This window comes from Papio anubis, chromosome 4 (assembly GCF_008728515.1).
Source record: "Papio anubis isolate 15944 chromosome 4, Panubis1.0, whole genome shotgun sequence".
Lineage (NCBI taxonomy): Eukaryota > Metazoa > Chordata > Mammalia > Primates > Cercopithecidae > Papio > Papio anubis.
The window spans coordinates 140700563-140720703 of NC_044979.1; the positions used below are offsets into that span (position 1 = coordinate 140700563).

The 20141-nt window shown below is 46.7% G+C and overlaps 1 protein-coding gene and 1 long non-coding RNA gene across 3 annotated transcripts in view; both read right to left on the reverse strand.

The window, feature by feature from the left end:
- The window catches only part of ARPC1A (actin related protein 2/3 complex subunit 1A), a 40647-nt gene extending 36592 nt beyond the window's left edge, over positions 1 to 4055 (reverse strand). For both annotated transcript variants that reach the window (XM_031665593.1, XM_031665592.1), the window contains exon 1: positions 3929 to 4055. The gene's annotated coding sequence lies outside the window, so the exon portion shown is untranslated. The remainder of the gene's footprint in view (positions 1 to 3928) is intronic.
- A 15128-nt stretch (positions 4056 to 19183) lies between these two features.
- Positions 19184 to 19828, reverse strand: LOC103882742. The gene is made up of 2 exons (XR_644685.4): positions 19737 to 19828; positions 19184 to 19573 (listed from the first exon to the last, which is right to left on the reverse strand). It is a non-coding gene; the product is annotated as an uncharacterized LOC103882742 (long non-coding RNA).
- Positions 19829 to 20141: the final 313 nt, after the last annotated feature.

Below are 20141 nucleotides of genomic sequence, written 5' to 3' on the forward strand. Positions count from 1 at the left end.
AAGTTTTAAATGAATTCAAATGAGAATGTTTAATTTTTTTTTTTTTAAAGAACTTCCAGATGCTCACTGCATGCTTCTCTCTTTATCTCTGATATCAGATGCTCACTCCAAATTGTTCCATCACAACAGATTTTAGTTACAGCTACTCAAAATAACACGCTGTCATAAAATAACTCCTTAATTAAAAGTGCTTTAGTTCAAAAGCCACATTTGATAAGCTTATTTGTTAACTAAAAATAAAATTGGTCTGCAAATCAGTAATTTGATGCAAATATCTGTGTGCCATAAAGTATATGTTTCACGTCCAGTTGAAAAGCACAGCTGCGGACAAAAGGCTTTCTCATGTTCAACTCAGTTTTATAAGCAATGTAGCAAAGACTTCAAAAGAGGTGGCCATTTACACAACAGTGTAATTGCTTCTAAAATTTCTAATTTTGCCATATCATTCAAGTTCCATATTTGGACATACACTCAAGACCTGTACTTCTTTTATAATCAGGTGGCTATTTTAAGTCTGTAGGCCAAGACAACACTCATGTTTGTCAAATTTAGAATGCACCTAGCAAACACAGCTTGCATTCATGAAACCCAGTGAATGCAGAAGAAATTCCTAATAGCCTGAATTATGTACCAAGAAAGGGTACCTTCTGTCATAGGGTGATAATTATAATTTCTAAACTATGATTAATGTTTAAGTGAAATCTGAAAAGTTTTGTCTTAAGAGAGCTAGAGAGGGAGAAAAGGGAACAAATAAAAATGTCAGGAACTCCTCATCCCTTTTCTTTTTTTTCTTTTCTTTTCTTTTCCCTCCCTCCCTCCCTCCCTCCCTCCCTCCCTTCCTTCCTTCCTTCCTTCCTTCCTTCCTTTCTTTCCTTCCTTTCTTCCTTTTTCTTCCTCTTTCTTCCTCTCTTTCTCTTTCTTTCTTTCTTTCTCTCTCTCTCTTTCTTTCCTTTCTCTCTTTCTCTCTTTCTTTCAGACAGAGTCTCTGTCACCCAGGTTGGAGTGCAGTGGAGCGCGATTTCGGCTCATTGCAAGCTCCACCTCCCGGGTTCACACCATTCTCCTGCCTCAGCCTCCCGAGTAGCTGGGACTACAGGTGCCTGCCACCACGCCTGGCTAATTTTTTTGTATTTTTAGTAGAGACAGGGTTTCACAGTGTTAGCCAGGATGGTCTCGATCTCCTGACCTCGTGATCCGCCCGCCTCGGCCACCCAAAGTGCTGGGATTACAGGCATGACCACCGCACCCAGCCCCCCCATCCCTTTTCTTTATCTATCACACGGAATACAGAGTCATTCTGATGTATGGCTAGCCATGGGCTCTGAAGCCGAGGCTGGGTTTGAACCCTGGCTTTTGACACACACTAGCTATGAGACCCTGGGCAAGTCACTTGATATGTCTAAATATCATTTTTTTTCTTCTGTAAAATAGATATACCACTGATACCACAAGGAGAATTAAATGAGACAACATGTGAAAGCAAGTAGTACAGAGCATAGCCTGAAAATACATGCCAGTAGGTTCCCTTTCTTCCTTTGACCCAAGGCTTTTTTTTTTTTCAGATGGAGTTTTGCTCTTGTTGCACAGGCTGGAGTGAAATGGCGCGATCTCAGCTCACCGCAACCTCTGTCTTCTGGGTTCAAGTGACTCTCCAGCCTCAGCCTCCCAAGTAGCTGGGATTATAGGTGCGTGCCACCATGCCTGGCTAATTTTGTATTTTTAGTAAAGACGGGGTTTCTCCATGTTGGTCAGGCTGGTCTCAAACTCCTGACATCACGTGATCCACCCGCCTCAGCCTCTCAAAGAGTTGGGATTACAGGCGTAAGCCACTGCGCCTGGCCAACCCAAGGCTTTTAAACCAACCATAGAACCCACCAGTTAGTTTCTCTGAGCTTGGAAACGTTGACATATGCTATAAATTCTTGGCCCTACTCCTTTGGAGCTTGAAAGTATTCACACAAGTGGGAATTTCCGTCCCCTATTTAGGGTCAGTTTTTAAGACCGTGATTCACCTAGTTCCTAATCACTCTCATTACCCAATCTAGCAACATCAAGTACTCCAACAAGGTCACCACACCCTCCTCAACGTTCAGACAGGCTCCAGTCCAGGCACCAGCCTCACCAGCAGACCATTTTAAACTTCTTTATGTAGGATTTGTTTCAGCATTGGATGAGACGATTAGATCAAAGTATCACCACTCCCCGTCCAAAATAGGAGTTTTCCAAAATGGTCCCTTCCTTTAACTGTGATTAACAGATGTACTCCAGAAGATCTCCGAATACTTTGTGGGAGCAAATAGCCATATAAGCTGGGTGCGGTGTCTCACACCCCAAATCCCAGCAGTTTGGGAGGTCGAGGTGGGAGGACAGCTTGAGCTCAGGAGCTCCAGACCAGCTTGGGCCACATATGGAGACCCTGTCTTTACAAAAAATACAAAAAGAAAAAAAAAATTAGCCAAGTGCAGTGGCTCATGCCTGTAGTCCCAGCTACTCGGGAGGCTGAGGCAGGAGAATCGCTTGAACTCAGGAGGTGGAAGTTGCAGTGAGCCGAGATCACACCACCACACTCCAGCCTGGGTGACAAAGTGAGACTCTATCTCCAAAAATAAATAAATAAAAATAAATGAAAATTAGCCCAGCATGGTGGCACATGCCAGTAGTCTCAGCTACTCAGGAGGCTGAGGTGGGAGGATCTCTTAAGCCCAGGAGGTCGAGGCTGCAGGACACACACACAAAAAAGGAAGACAACAGCCACACAGTTACCCACTCCCTAACAGGACAAAAACACCTTCCTGACTGATGCCCCTCTTTTGTTTTTAGATACCTGAAAACCCAGGCCCTATGTAAAACCAGAAGACTAGATAAAATTGAGAAGAGAGGGCAGAACTAAGATAATCTCGGCAATTTAAGCTATGAGTTGACATAGACAGAAGGTTCCAAAGCTGCAAAACAGATGGCTTTATAATCAAAGATTCTAAGCTATAATTGATTAAGTGCCTCTCATGTTCCCAGCAGCGTTGTAAATACCGGAATGGGGCCAGAAACTTAAATAAGGCTGACACCATTCTGGTCTTCAAGTCTGGAGGGTTGGTGTTTGGGGAGAGTGGAGGAGGTAGAAAAGGAAAGGAAGACGGATATGCATAGAATGCCCAGAAGCAGTAATAATAGCTAATATTTATTGATCACCTACTCTGGGCCAGGAACTATTCTAAGCAATTTACGCAAATAAGCTCATTTCATCCTTAGCAAAACAGTAAGAATCTTTTTCTTGCAGATGAGGAAACAGGCACAGAGAAGCATCTTCCCAGGATCACCCAGCAAAAGTGGCGGTGCCAGGATTGGCATAAAAGATTCCAACAAGCGAATAAGAGCGCCGAGAAGGGAGAAATTTTGACTTGGGGGAAGGCGGTGCTCATGCAGGGGAATCTTAAAGAACTCGGGAGAAGGTTTTTCTCGAGATCGGGAAGGTTCCCCAATAACTGAAGGATTGAGGGCTGCCCTAGAGAGCAGGCAAACATCCTATGGGCGCCTACTGTATGCAGGGATCGACTGTAGGCGCCAAAGAGATGAAAAGTCCCGCAGGTCGCTCGATTAGGGGAGATCTTTCTGCTTGACACAATTTTAAAGACGGTGACAAATGCCCCCAGCAGAGATGCAAGTAGGACCCTGGGAGCGCAGAAGGGGCCGTTAATTCGGTCATCGGAGGCGGCTAGGAGCTTGAACATCCTGAGAGAAGCTCCAGGGGATCCACGGAGAAAGGGGATCCCCGCCCCCTCAGGAGGCCCCGGCCGGGAGACCCGGCCGCGCCTCAGCCTCGGGGCCCTGCGGCCTAAGACCCCGTCTCACTGCCCCCGCGGGTCCAAGGCCGGCGCGAGGCCTGGACAACAGAGGCCGACAGGTTAAGACGCTCGCCCCTGCTGGCCGTTACCTGGGATCGGGGGAGTCCGGACGAGCTCGGAGCGGAGGATTCGCGGACTCTGGGCAGTCGACGCGAACAGGCTCCGGCGGGCGCGGGCGGAGGACGGAAGCCCAGAGGGAGCGGCTGACAGATCCCGGAAGTGGCCACAGCGCCTGCGCGTTGCGGCCGTGCGGGCCGTCCGCGCATGCGCACAGCTCGGGCGTGCAGTCCAGGGCTAGGCAGGCTGTGGAGCAGGAGGATACGCTGTCCGATCGGCTTGGTACCGGCGGCGGCCCTTCAGAGGAAATGCGGCCCCACGGAACGCCTGGCAAGTGCTGGCGAAGCGGCATGGTCATCTCACTCCGTTCCTCAACTAATTTCCTCACAATCGCGAGCCGAAGTGTGGCGCCTTGGCAGTTTCGCAAGTTCTTTTGTCAGGAGATGAGTGATTGAGGATTGGGGGTCTTTGGAGCTCTTGGACCTGACGAACAATTGTTTTTCTCCCTTCAGAGAGCCAAGGTCAGAGGCAGTCGACCTCAGCGCTGCTCCCTGCAGGGAGCCTCCGCCCCCGCGGTGCTCCCTCTGTGGAAAACCCCTGAAGCCCCCCAGGAACATTCTCGACCCTTCCTGGGGCAGAATCACTTGTTCCCTGCTCCCAAGATGGCGCCTCAGGGAAAAAGGGTTGGGGGAACTTGGCAAGGTCCCCAATTCACAGAGGACAGAGCCTGTCCCGCAGATGCAGCTTCTGAGAAATGCCCTGATCCCCACCTGCAACCAGGCTGCTGCCCTTGAACCCGTAGAAATTCTGGAGCAGCCCCAGCCCCCTCAGATGGGGCTACTCGAGAGCTTTTCTTTTTTCTTTTTTTCTCTTTTTTTAAACAGGTTCTCGATCTGTAGCCCAGGCTGGAGTGCAGTGGCGCGATCATAGCTCACTGCAGCCTGGAACTCCTGGGCTCAAGCGATCCTCCCGCCTCAGCACCCCATGTAGCTGGGACTACAAGTGCACACCACCACGCCTGGCTAATTTTTATTTTTTAGTAGAGACAGGGTCTTGCTGTGTTGCTCAGGCTGGTCTTGAACTCCTGGGCTCAAGCTGTCCTTCCTCTTTGGCCTCTCAAAGCCCTCGGATTACAAGTGTGAGCCACTGTGCCTGGCTAATCTTTATATTTTTTGTAGAGATGAGGTTTCCCTATGTTGTCCAGGCCGGTCTTGAGCCCCTGGGCTCAAGCAGTCCTCCATCCTCTGCTTCCCAAAGCGCTCAGTGTGAGCCCCCACCCCCGTGCCAGGCCAACCAAGGGCTTGTCTCCTTCCCTTTGGTATTTACAAGTTTTATCCCAATGCTTGGTTGTAAGTTGAGGTTTACATAGGTGTACTTGTCAAACTCTCAATTTCAGACCCGCTATGTTCTTTTTGAGACGGAGTGTTGCTCTGTCGCTCAGGCTGGAGTACAGTGGCGCCATCTGGGCTCACTGTAACCTGTGCCTCCCGGGTTCAAGTGATTCTCCTACCTTAACCTCCTGAGTAGCTGGGACTACAGCCGCGCGCCACCATGCCTGGCTAATTTTTGTATTTTTAGTAGAGACGGGGTTTCACAATGTTGGCCATGCTAGTGTTGAACTCCTGACTTCAGGTGATCCCACCTGCCTCAGCCTCCCAAAGTGCTAGGATTACAGGCGTGAGCCACGGTGCCCCACCAGACCCGCTATGTTCTTTGGAGTTAGTGCAGAGGTCCCCAACCTCCTGGCTGCTAACGGGTACTGGTCTGTTGCCTTTTAGGAACCCATTGGCACATGAGGTGAGCAGGACGAGCCAACGAAGTGTCATCTGTATTTACAGCTGCTCCCCATCTCTCGCATTACCGCCTGAGCTCTGCCTCCTGTTGCATCAGTGGGGGCATTAGATTCTCATAGGAAAGTGAACCCTATTGTGAACTGCATATGTGAGGGATCTAGGTTGCATGCTGGTATAAGAATCTAATGCCTGATGATCTAAAACCATCCCACCCCTCTCCCCCTGCCCCTGCCCTCTAGTCCGTGGAAAAATTGTCTTCCATGAAACTGATCCCTGGTGCCAAAAAGATTGGGGACCACTGAGTTAGTGAATCCAGCTGTTAATGGAGCACCTCTGCACTGAAAGTCACTAATTTTAACTCTGCCCCATGGTTACAAAGTCTTTGGTCATAGGGTAATCGAGCAGATGGAGCATGAAGACCATTGTAAATTCCTTACCGCCTCCAAGAGACAGCTTGGGAAAGGGAGGACAGCAGTTGTGGAAAGCAGGGATTCTTGTGTGTCTGCAAGTTACATGAATCAATTCCCAAGTATGTAGAGGAGTTTATGAAGGTCCCACCTCTTTACAAGGAACACTTACTGCTTTGATGGAATTTATAATCTGGATAGACGAGAGTGACAAATGCAAATTAATACCAGACTTTATGATAAGTGGCAAGAAATGTTAGCCCCAGAAAAATAACAGACATTTACTCTTAGTCACTAGTTCTGATTTGAAATAGTATTTTGCAGTTTAGCCTAACCAAATCTTACCATCTGATGCATTTCACTTCTTTTTTTTTTTTTTTTTTTTTTTGAGATGGAGTCTTGCTCTGTCACCCAGGCTGGAGTGCAATGGCGTGATCTCAGCTCACTGCAACCTCTGCCTCCCAGATTCAAGCGATTCTCCTGCCTCTGGCTCCTGGGTAGCTGGGATTATAGGCGCACGCCACCACACCCAGCTAATTTTTGATTTTTAGTAGAGACAGTGTTTCACCATGTTGGTCAGGCTGGTCTTGAACTCCTGACCTCGTGATCCGTCCGCCTCGGCCTCCCAAAGTGCTGGGATTACAGGGGTGAGCCACCACACCCAGCCCACTTGATATTTTATGAGTCATTCCAGATGGTAGAATCTGAGCTCTAAGCGGGGCTCTTAAAGTTAAACCACCTATTCTGTAACTGAAGAAAAAGGACCAGCATATTTTGACACTTGAGGGTTTTTTTTGTTTTGTTTTGTTTTGAGACGGTGTCTTGCTCTGTCGCCCAGGCTGGAGTGCAGTGGCGTGATCTCAGCTCACTGCAACCTCCACTTCCCTGGTTCAAGCGGTTCTCATGCCTCAGCCTCTGTGTGCCACCACACCTAGCTAATTACTGTATTTTTACAGGCGTGTGCCACCACACCTAGCTAATTACTGTATTTTTAGTAAAGATGGGATTTTGCCATGTTGGCCAGGCTGATTTTGAACTCTTGGCCTCAAGTGATCCACACACCTTGGCCTCCCGAAGTGCTGGGGTTACAAGCATGAGCCACCACACCTGGCCTGAAACCTGAGGGTTTTGATACAAGGAAGGGTTGCAGGACTGGCCACCTGCTCTGGCCTTACCTGTTTACCATCATGCCCTGCTATAAAAGCCAACCATCAGGGTTCTAAGGAGGGTGAGTTACTTTTAGTGTTTATTTTTAAGGCATGTGTGATGTAGTATCCAAAATGCAGACTCAACCTTTTAAAAAATTAGTATCATGGGTGAGGGGTGGCTGTCTGGGTGGCTTGTGAGTAAAAGGATTTACCAAGACAGTTGTAGACAAAGGCAGATTTGTTAGAGAAAGCAGGATGATACGAGAAGGCAACAGGCAGAATCAGCAGAAGAGCAGCCAACTGCAAAGAAAGGCTTGCTGGGGATTTTATGGAATAGTGTTTATGCTGTAATCGTTGGGTGCAGGAAGATTGTGAGTTATTTTCAGAGGAGGACTGTGTGTCTGGACCATGAAGAATGGCAGACTTGTAGTTTACTTGCTGCTTATTTGCTTTCCCCTGCTCCCACCATCCTGACTCTTTTTCCCTAATTAGACTTCATAATTAGTGCCAGGGAAGGTGGTACTTAGAAGTGGGCAATGGAAGGGAGGGGAGGGATTGGACACTACTGTGGGTGATTTTGTTGGCTTTGCTGATTGGATTGGAATTGGAATTGAGTTGAATTAAAATTTGGTCAAGATTCAAGTCATCAAATATTTAATAAATACTCACCAAGTGCCAAGTATTGTGTTAATGAGTAGAGTAAGATCCTTCTGTTCTCAAATAATTTAGAGGTTAGGATATGACCAGTTCACAAATTATTTTATCTTATTTTATAGACCAGGGATGGCTGCTAAAATAATTTTAAATATGAGGAAATGCACAATACCTTGAACCTGGAAGGTCCTGGTTAACATTCCTTGAATGGAAGTGAGAATGAATGAAAGCAAACAATCTGGATGTCAAAGGACACAGAGGTTACTGCTAGTTGAGAATGGAAGGTGGGGCTTGTATAGACACATCAGGAACGTAATCCATCATAGTTTAGGAAGGTTACATGTTTGTAAAGGCGTAAGGATTTCCTTTTCAGGAGAGCTTGATTTAATAACTGGAATGTGGAGTTGGAGAGTAAGAAGATTGTTTCTTGCTTGTGCCAACAGCTGAAACGGTGAACAATTACTGCAGATCTGCCAATAATGTCTGCCATCTAGTCACCAAAAAGACTGTTGGGAATACTGAATCAATGCCAATAAAAGCTATAAACAAACAAAAGGACCAAACTATTAATGCGTATTCTGTGTTACTAGTTAACAATCATCCTTATGCTTTAGATACTGTCCTAATTGCTGGGCATGGTCCCGGTGGGGAAAGCTTCCTGTGGGAAGGATTCTGTACAGTTCAATACAGGTGAACTGAAAAATGCATGTGATTTTTTCCACTGTTCTCTCAGCTCATTTCCATAGGACAGAGATGGGACCAGTCACGGGATGTCTAGGGGCATAGGGTAGTCTCAGGTGGTGTGTATGAATAGCATACCATCACAAATACCATACTTGTAAGACAAGCACACAAGCATACTTGGGAATTCCCTGTATTACTTACCTAGTTTGATAAATGAAATCTGTAATCCACGAACCTGTAAATCTCCTCGAGGCCAGAGCCACTTAGACATTTTGTTTCCGACACATTTTTCCATGTTAGGCAAAGCTTAGATTATTTTAATAAAAAGGTAGTTTCATTCTGGAGCCATCTAGCACCCTCATCCACCAGTCATTTCGTTAGCATAGAGAGACACACTTATCACTCCAGAGATTCCAAAGGTCTTAAAAGCTCCTGTGTGAGGAACTGGGAGCTAAGACCAAATATTATAACAAAAGATGTTTCAGTTACTGATGGACAAGTACGAGGTGTGTGGGAAGGGGCACAGAGCTTCCATATCCTCTCTGGGCGCACCACCCTCCCAGCACCACCACGTGTTCTCTAACCCAGATGCTCTCCAGACCTCATCATTTAAGGTTTTTATGGATGTTCTATAACGTAGGCATGATGATTAAATCACTGGCCATTGGTAATTGAAATAAATCTCCAGCTCCTCTCATCCCTGGAGGTTGAGGGGTGGGACTGAAAATTCCTACCCTCTAATCACAGGGCACATGGTTGGTTCCTCAGGCAATTAGTTTCATTCTGGAGCCATCTAGCACCATCATCCACCTGTCATCTCATTAGCATACAAAAAGACACCAGAGATTCCAAGGGGCTTATAATCTCCTATGTGAGGAACTGGGAGCTAAAACCAAATATTTATAACAAAGGTGTTAGGCTGGGCACGGTGGTTCACACCTGTAATCCTGGCAATTTGGGAGGCTGAGGTGGGTGGATCACCTGAGGTCAGGCATTCGAGACTAGCCTGGCTGACATGGCAAAACCCTGTCTCTACTAAAAATACAAACATTAGCCTGGCGTGGTGGCAGGCACCTGTAATCCCAGCTACTCGGCAAGCTGAGGCAGGAAAATCGCTTGAACTCGGGAGGCGGAGGTTGCAGTGAGCCAAGATCGCCCCACTGCACTCCAGCCCAAGGGATACAGCAAGACTGTCTCAAAAAAAAAAAAAAAAAAAGGAAAGATGTTCCTATCACCCCATTATACAGGACAGTATAACAATTTTAAAAGCTCCGTGTCAGAAACCATGTGTATATATATATATATATATATATTTTTTTTTTTTTTTTTTTTTTTTGAGATGGAGTCTCACTCTGTCGCCCAGGCTAGAGTGCAGTGGTGCGATCTCGGCTCACTGCAACCTCTGCCTCCCGGGTTCAAACAATTCTCCTGCCTCAGCCTCCCAAGTAGCTGGGACTATAGGCGTGTGCCATCATGCCTGGCTAATTTTTTGTATTTTTAGAACAGACGGGGTTTCTCCATGTCGGCCAGGATGGTCTTGAACGCCTGACCTCAAGTGATCCACCTTGGCCTCCCAAAGTGCTGGGATTACAGGCGTGAGCCACTGCGCCCAGCCTATATTTCTTAGTATGTCACGCTTGGATCATTTTATGTGTCAACTTGACTAGGCCGCAGGGTGCCCAGATATTTGGTCAAGCATGATTCTGGGTGTTTCTGTGAGGATGCTTTTGGGTGAGGTTGACGTTTAAATCGGTAGACTGAATAAAGCAGATTGGCCTCCCTAATGTGGGTGGGCCTCATCTAATCAGTTGAAGGCTTGAATAGAACAAAAGTCTGACCCTCGCCTGAGTAAGAGAATATTCTCCTTCCTGATGGCGTTTTTTTCCCTCTCAGTCCTGGAGCCAATCCAAGATCAATTGCTGCACTTAATTCTTTCTAGTCTAATCTGGACTAGAAAGTCCTCACCTCAGTCTTTTTTTTTTTTTCAGAGATGGGGTCTTGCTGTGTTGCCCAGGGTGGAGTGCAGTGGCTATTCACAGGTGTGGTCATAGCTACTATAGCCTCAAACCCCTGGGCTCAAGTGAGCCTTTTGAACTAGAACATTGACCTTTTCTGGTTCTGCAGAAGCTTCCAACCTTCAGATTTGAACTGGGACACTGGCTTTGCAGATTTTGGACTTGCCAACCTTCATAATTGCGTGAGTCAATTTTCCATCTCTCTATATCTCTATATGATATCTCCTATTCTGTTTCTCTGGAGAACCCTGACTAGTATAACAGGTATTTCCCAAGACTCCCCATCCTTGGAGGGCCCCAGACCCCTGAAAGGCTATCAAAAGTACTGCTTAGGGCCAGGTGCAGTGGCTCACACCTGTAATCTCAGCACGTTGGGAGGCCGAGGCGGGTGGATTACCTGAGGTCAGGAGTTTGAGACCAGCCTGGCCAACATGGTGAAACCCTGTGTCTACTGAAAATACAAAAATTAGCTGGGCGTCATGGCGCACGCCTGTAATCCCAGCTACTCCAGAGGCTGAGGCAGGAGAATCTCTTGAATCCGGGAAGTAGAGGTTGCAGTGAGCCAAGATGGCGCCACTGCACTCCAGCCTGGGCGACAGAGCGAGACTCCTTCTCAAAAAAAAAAAAAAAAGTACTGCTTAGGCTCTCAGCCACCTGTTCTGGGATCAGCAAGTAGCTGATTGGGGTAAAACAGTCCTACTGATGGGCTCACTCTCTTAGGTACTCTGTTCTCTTGGACATTGACCTGGTAGGTATTTACTGCCTCATTATTGCTCGCTTATGTTTGAGTAGATATTTTGTATATTTTGTCCACTTTTCTAATGATCACTAATGGGAGGGTTGTCTGTTGCCCCATGTTCCATTATCAGAATCATTTGGCAAGTAGCCATTTAAAAGAAAAATCCCATTTGTCCATTTCAGTTTGCTAAATCTTATTGCTTTTAATTATCTATCTTTAACTCATTATTGTGTTGTTGTTTACTTTACTGTACACGTTAGTTGCAGATTGGGGAAAATACCTAATTTTCATTCAATAGAGTGCATATCATTGTGTACTATTGCAAACATAATCACCATGGAGTTCATTAAGTGTTAAATAATTAGATAATTCATGTTTAAATGTCTATATTGTGCAGAAATGTTTGGAGGATTGTTTTATAGATGTTTGAGAGAGTTTTAGTGATATTTGGAGAAAGTGGAGTTTCTGGACAGGCTGGGAATACATTCCTATTTTCTCATTTAAAATAACTTCATATAGGCTTATTTGATCTGAGAATTGTTTTCAGGAATGAATTAACCTGGGAGGATCGTAGTTCTAATTGTAGTATATAGCGTACCTCTGTTTTGCATGCTTATATCACAAATATATTTGTAGGCTTCTTACCATATCACGCTCCCCAGGAAGATGTTGACAAAAGCCTCATAATCCCCTACCTGGAGAGAAGTTAACCAATAGAAGAGTGTCTCTAGGAGGAAATGTAAAGTGGTAGAAAATCGCAAGTCTAATGGTTATTTTTATAGGAACCCTGAATGAAATAGCTGGTTTGCTCATGAGCGTAACCATTCTTGCTTGATTCTTACTTCTGCACCCGAACCTTAAGTGCGAGTGAGCCCAAGAATATTGGCCCATCCACACCTGCCCTCTAAGTGATCTCACAGGCTCTTGGCTTCAGCCACCACCCATAGGCTGCCAACCCGCAGGTCTGTGTCTCAGTTTGTTCCTGACCCCTGTTAATTCTTACTGCTCCTGAGAGCCTCCACCTGGTGTCTCATCACCTCCCACCTCAGTTCAATCCATGTCAAACCCGGTGTTTCCCTCTGCTCCCCACCTCAGATTCTGCTCTCCTCTACCTCTCAGTCCCAGGTATCATCATCCACCGCAGATTGATTAATGGCCCCCAGAAAGTTAGTTACCAAGTCATAGCACCTCCACCTCCTATGTATTTCTTTTTTTCCTTAAAAACTTTCAAACCTACAGAAAAGTTGCAAAATATGTGAGAATAATGAATATCAACATACCTGTTTCCTTAAATTTACCACTTGTGAACATTTTGTCACATTTGCTCTCTCTCTTTCTCTCTCATATATGTATATGTTTTATATATGTATCTGTGTAATAGTAATAGTGATATTATTATTTGTTGAGTCATTTGTAAGTCACAGACATCATGAGACTCTTCACTCCTCATACTTCAGTATATATCTCTGGAGAACACGGAACTTCTCTTTAACAACCGTAATACAATTAAATTTAGGACTTTTAACATTAATTCAATGTTATTTACTATAATAATAAATACGTTAATTACAAATCTTAATGTAACAAATTAATATGTTCGTTAGAAGTTTATATTCAAATTTTACTTGTGCCAATAATGTCTTTTTCTCCTTTTTTGTTTTTTTCTTTTTCATTTTTCAGACAGAGTCTCACCCTGTCGCCTAGGCTGGAGTGCAGTAGTGCGATCTCAGCTCACTGCAACCTCTGCCTCCAGGGTTCAAGCGATTCTTGTGCCTCAACCACCTGAGTAACTGGGATTACAGGTGTGGGCCACTATGCCCGGCTAAGTTTTGTATTTTTAGTAGAGATGGAGTTTCACCATGTTGCCCAGGCTGGTCTCAAACTCCTGGACTGAGTGATCTGCCTGCGTCAGGCACCCAAAGTGCTGGGATCACAGGTATGAGCCACTGTGCCTGGTCAATAATGTCCTTTCTAGCTTTTTGTTTTTCCCCTCAATCCTGGAACTAATCTGAGATCAATCGTTGCACTTAGTTCTTGTTTCTTTAGTCTAATCTGGAACAGTTCTTCACCTCAGTCTTTTTTTTTTTTTTTTTTTGAGATGGGGTCTTGCTGTGTTGCCCAGGGTAGAATGCAGTGGCTATTCACAGGTGCGATCATAGCTACCACAGCCTTGAACTCCTGGGCCCAAGTGACTCTGCCTCAGCCTCCCAAGTATCCCAAGTAGCTGGAACTAGAGACGAGGTCCTCAGCCTTTTTTTGTTTGTTTGTTTTTTGTTTTGACTTTTGTGGAATTGGGAGTCTTTTTTTTTCTTTTGAAACGAAGTCTGCACACCCAGGCTGGAGTGCAGTGGTGCAATCTTGGCTCACTACAACCTCTGCCTCCTGGGTTCAAGCGATACAAGCCTTCTGAGTAGCTGGGATTACAGGCGTGTGCCACCACGCCCAGCTAATTTTTGTATTTTTAGTAGAGATGGGGGTTTCACCATGTTGGTCAGGCTAGTCTCGAACTCCTGACCTCATGATCTGCCAGCCTCAGCCTTCCAAAGTGCTGGGACTATGGGCATGAGCCACTGCACCTGGTGGAGTTGGGAGTCTTAAACAGCCCATACCAGTTGTTTTCTAGAATGTTCCTTGATGGAGGTAGACACCTTAATCAAGTGATCAAAGTTGACATCACGAACAGAGTTTAGGTTGACATCATGTGTCTTCCAGTGTGATGCAGTAGGTGAGATACAACTTCACCTACATTATATAGAGGACCTGAATCGGATCATGAGGAAACCATTGGACACATCTTTTTCACCCTTAGAATAAAGTCTGCACTCCATAACAAGTCACAGAGGTCTCTGTGATCTGTCACCTTTGTCTCTGACCACATCGTCTATGTGGTAGACACTGGCTGCCCACACAACACCTTTCCCTACATAGCTTCCCTACTTTTGTTCTGGTGGCTCTCAGGGAAGCTAGGCCCTCCCCAAGTCCGGGAAATGAACCACGATTGGTCCACGTCTAATGCAGCAAGCCCATTCCCACTTGCCGCTAATTGGTTTAGGGATGGCCCTGTGCCCCATTTCTGCTAATCAACACTCACGAGTTCATTTCATGGGGAGCTTCTGGAAAAAAATGTACTCCTTGATAAAAGGATGGCAAGTTCAGGCCGGGCACGGTGGCTCACGCCTGTAATCCCAGCACTTTGGGAGGCCGAGGCGGACGGATCATGAGGTCAGGAGATCGAGACCATCCTGGCTAACACGGTGAAACCCCATCTCTACTAAAAATACAAAAAAATTAGCTGGCTGTGGTGGCGGGCGCCTGTAGTCCCAGCTACTCTGGGGGTTGAGGCAGGAGAATGGCGTGAACCCGGGAGGCGGAGCTTTCAGTGATCCGAGATCGCACCACTGTACTCCAGCCTGGGCACAGAGCGAGACTCCGTCTCAAAAAAAAAAAAAAGAGGCCGGGCACGGTGGCTCAGGCCTGTAATCCCAGCACTTTGGGAGGCCGAGGCGGGCGTATCACGAGGTCAGGAGATGGAGACCATCCTGACCAACACGGTGAAAAATAACAGACATTTACGCTTAGTCACTGGTTCTGATTTGAAATAGTATTTTGCAGTTTAGCCTGGGGTGGTGGTGGGCACCTATAGTCCCAGCTTCTTAGGAGGCTGAGGCAGGAGAATGGCGTGAACCCGGGAGGCAGAGCTTGCAGTGAGCCAAGATCGCGCCACTGCACTCCTGCCTGGGCGATGAGCAAGACTCCATCTCCAAAAAAAAAAAAAAATGGAGGATGGCACGTTCTGGACTCACTGCAAGCTCCGCCTCCCAGGTTCATGCCATTCTCCTGCCTTGGCCTCCCGAGTAGCTGGGACTACAGGTACCTGCCATCACACCTGGCTAGTTTTTTGTATTTTTAGTAGAGACAGGGTTTCATTGTGTTAGCCAGGATGGTCTCGATCTCCTGACTTCATGATCCCCCGCCTCGGCCTCCCAAAGTGCTGGGATTACAGGTGTGAGCCACCGCGCCCAGCCTATATCTTTTTACTGGCTTAAACATGGCAGAGGAAGATATGATGCCTAACGCTGTGGCAATCGCCTTGACAGGCCCAAGGATGCTGCAGGATGAAAAGGTGGAGACCTGGTGCTTTCACACTGCACTCATTCTGAAACCCTCTGCCAGGGCGGGGTGGGGTGTGTGCGTGTGTGAGATCGTTAAATGTCTCTGCCACGTATGCCATTGTTGGCTCAGTGTGCTGCCACCTGCAGCCAAGCACACTCTTAGCTGACACACCCTGCCTACCTCCTCCTGCTCTCCCACTCTCCCTTCCCACAAGCCCTCTCTCCCCTGGATGCCTAACTCCTACTCATCCTTAAGCTTCAGCAGAGACATGACTTCTTCCAGACACAGTCCTTTATCCTCCAAGACTGGGCCGAGTGCCTCTCCTGTAGCACCCTGTACCTACTCCTACAGGAGCCTTTCTGATCACCAGACCTAATTCCCATAATGCATTTCTCCCTTCGGTCTGGTTACTTTATTGCTGCCTTATTTAAAGTTGCTTTTTAAAAATATCTGTAGGCTGGGCGCAGTGGCTCACACCTGTAATCCCACCACTTTGGGAGGCCGAGGCAGGTGCATCACCTGAGATCAGGAGTTCGAGGCCAGCCTGGGCAACATGGTGAAACTAAATCTCTCTAAAAATCTCTACTAAAAATACGAAAATTAGCCAGGTGTGGTGGTGGGCGCCTGTAATCCCAACTACTTGGGAGGCTGAGGCATGAGAATCACTTGAACCTGGGAGGTGGAGGTTCTAGTGAGCTGAGATTGTGCTATTGTACTCCAGCCTGGGCAACGAGCAAAACTCCATCTCAAAAAACAAACAAACAAACAAAAAACATCTGTAGAGGGAAGTTTTATGGAAGTATTACTGCAAAGCTACAGAATACATTTTTTTATTAGCCTAAGCCAGGGCTCAGGAAGAAGTGGGAAGAAGAGTCCCTTATAATAGCTGATAGGTTCCCTTTTAGCCTTTGATTCAACCATAACTCAGGGTTGACCTTTTCATGACAAATCCCTAGCCGGAGGACAAGTGTTGAAGTCCTACGGAATGCTGGAAGAAACTGGGCAAGTGTCTAATTGCAAAGTCACACTGCTGGGAAAGTGGAACCTGTATCTGTCTGGCTTCAGAGTGTACAGATTTGACTTATGTAATTATAGAGGTGAAGGCTGGAGCAAAGTAAGGGCAAAATGCAGGGACATATATTCTCATTCAATATTAAGTGGGACTTTTTGACCATGATCATTAGTCAAAACTGGAATGGGGCCAGGCACAGTGGCTCACACCTGTAGTCCCAGCACTTTGGGAGGCCAAGGCGGGAGAATCACTTGAGCCCAGGAGCTCAAAGCTAGTCTGGGCAACGTAGGGAGACCCCATCTCTGCCAAAAAAAAAAAAAAAAACAAAACAAAACCCAAAAAAAATCAGCTGGATGTAGTGGCATGCACCTGTAGTTCAGGTTACTTAGGAGGCTGAGATGGGAGGATCGCTTGAACCTGGGAGATTGAGGCTGCAGTGAGCTATCATCACACCACTGCACTCCAGTCTGGGCAACAGTAAGACCCTGGTTTTGGTTTTGTTTTGTCTCAAAACAAAACTAAAAACTGGAATGGGCTGCCTATTTTCACTGGGAAGGTTCATGTAGAAGTTGGATTATCATTTTTTTTTCAGGGATATTATGGAGGGGAATCCCCAGCTGCCTCAGAGTTGGTCTAGATGCCCTTTAAATGCCCCTTCCAGTCCTAGAATTTTGTAATATACAATTCTAAGATTCTGTGATTTGATGTCTCCTGGGAAATCCACACGCAGCAGTCAGAGACCCTGCCACCTGAGGGCAGTGTTATCACATTTGGTTCAATTGCATAGAAGGAACCAAAGCTCCCCCCAGGGCTCCGACTAGAGAACACCCAGTTTATTTTTTTTGAGATAGGGTCTCGCTTTGTCATCCAGGTAGGAGTGCAGTGATGCAATCAGAGCTCACTGCAGCTTCGACCTCCTGGGCTCAAGTGATCCTCCCTCTTCAGGCTCCCAAGTAACCGAGACTACAGGCGTGCACCACCATCGTTGGCTAATTTTTACATGTTTTGTAGAGACAGGATCTCGATATGTTGCCCAGGTTGGTCTTCAATTCCTGGCCTCAAGTGATCCTCCTGCCTCGGCCTCCCAAAGTTCTGGAATCACAGGCATGAACCACCTTGCCCAGCCAAGAGTGCCAAGTTCAAAACCATCACAGGGGTGATGTGCCCTTGTGTGAAGGTAGAGAGGGACCCACCGAAGAAGTAGTGTTCTTCTCTCCACCACCCCACACAGTGATTTCTGCCTGCCAACAGATTGGAGAGAGGTCAGAATGCTGGAAGACACACCATTCCCAGAGAGCCTGTGTGTTCTGAGGGCTGGGAACTGGCAGGGAGCCCTCCCTCATGGCGCTGCCCCCACAGCAGCTCTCCAAAGACTAGGAGGGCAAGGAAAGGAAAGGGTCGAGGAGTATTCGATCACAATAGAAACCTTGCCACATGAGGGAAAGTTGACGGACCCAGGAATGTTCAGCCTAGAGAAGAGAAAACTTGTTGGGACCTATCTTGAGAACTGACTTCCATGAAGGTTGTTCTGTAGGGCTTTGGGTAGAAACAGCAGGCCAGCGGCTGGGGCCAGCGGCTCATGGCTATAATCCCAGCACTTTGGGCAGCTGAGGTGGGGGGATCACCTGAGATCGGGAGTTTGAGTCCAGCCTGGCCAACATGGTGAAACTCCGTTTTTACTAAAAATACAAAAATTAGCTAGGTGTGGCGGCACGTGCCTGTAGTCCCAGCTACTTGGGAGGCTGAGACAGGAGAATTGCTTGAACCCAGGAGGCGGAGGTTGCAGTGAGCCGAGATTGTGCCATTGCACTCCAGCCTGGGTGACAGAGTGAGGCTCTGTCTCAAAAAAATTAAAAAAAGAAAGAAATAGCAGGTCAGCATGCAGATGCCACCGGGGCATAGGTCTCATCTGGATTGAAGGAAGAACTTTCTGGCAGTGTCAGGAAGGACACTACCCTGGAAGCAGCTCATTCTTTCATTTCCTCTCTATGTGTTTACTGTGTGCACACTTCAGCCCTGGCAGTCTCTAGTTGCTGAGGATACAGTAGTGAACAAAATGGCTAACTGCCTGCCCTTACAGAGCTGACCCACTGGTGTCTGGACATCCTGGGAGATGAGATGGAACGTGCAGGGGCGATGTGGAGCATTAGCCTGGATGGACTTGACCTGCTCCGGAGATTCCGTAACTTTCTTGGCTTTAAGAAACCTAGTTTGTTTTCATTTCTCTGATACAGACTTTCAAAATTTGGAAAGAACTTCACCAAGACTGTATTGTTTTCATGGTTTCCAGTAGAAACAAGCCTGTGAATTAGTATATAGGGATGCAACAAAACTTTTTTATGTGGCGGTGGTAAAAATTGCCTTTGGATAAGTCTTAGGAAAATAAAATTTCTCCATTTAAAAAGAAGCTCCAAGTCTAGTGTAGTGGCTCACACCTGTAATCCTAACATTTTAGGAGGCTGAGGTGGGAGGATTGCTTGAGCCTAAGAATTCAAGACCTGCCAGGGCAACATAGTGAGAACCCATCTCTAGAAAAATAAAAATTAGCCTGGCAGAGTGACACGTCGGTACTGCTACTGTACTGGACTGGAGGCAGAGGCAGGAAGATTGCCTGTACCCAGGAGTTCAAGGCTGCAGTGAGCCATGATTGTGCCACTGCACGCCAGCCCAGGCCACAGAGCAAGACTCTTTGTCTAAAAAAGCAAAGAAGCCCCAGTTGGTCTATTTTTTTTAATGTTTCTTTTATTTAAGCTATATTGGGACATTAACATTGTCAACATGAGGAATTCTTTGTAGAGAACAGCTGGGTCACAGACATTACATATTCCGTCCTTGACATGAACATGTAGGAACTCAACTGAAACAGACCCATCGTTACTGTCATCCAAATGCTTACTGCCGTCCCAGAGAAGCCCCGCTCATTTTCATTTTTCTAATGCCTGGTATTTACGTTCCCAAGTTCATTCTCCACCATAGCACTCTTTATTCTTCACCACCTGTCTCTTCCTGGCTTGCACTTTCTTTTGCATAGTAAACATTCTCAGGACAGATCCAGTTTTCCATTTTCGTATTTTCTCCCTCTCAATGAACCGCAGTTGAGATCTGTATTACCCTGGAAAAAGAGAGAAAGACAGATAGTGAGCAAGGTGAGCAAGTCCATGTGGGTCAGAGCTGGGAACTCTGACATCTTTGCTCCTCTGACATCAGCTCCCTGAGATGCCTAGGAAGCTTCTGCAAAGGCTTCCTTCCTAGTAATGGATACTGTTGAGTCATACCTAGCTTGTTCTGCATGAAGTTCTGAGAGTTAAGAGACACATTCTTTGGGCTTAATGTACCCCTACAAGTCATTGGGTGGGCCCAGAGTGCAGTGCCCTGGGATACAGAGCTCTCCCTGAGAGCCTGCCTGTGATGTGTCACAAGGGGTTTTGCTATTGTGATGTGACCATCTTCCAAAGAAAGAAAAGCTACTGCACATCACACTCCCACAAATGGATTTTTAAAATTAGTAAGGTTTCCTTATGGAGTTCATGGAATATTTGCACCCAGTAGAGCCATTCACAGTCTCACCCCTGCCTACCCTACCCTGCTAGCTTCATCCCCCACCGCGCTGCAGGTCTCTGGCCTCATCCTGAGCCCATCTGCTCCAGCCAGCCTGTGCCCTTATGTACCTCCCACCTTTG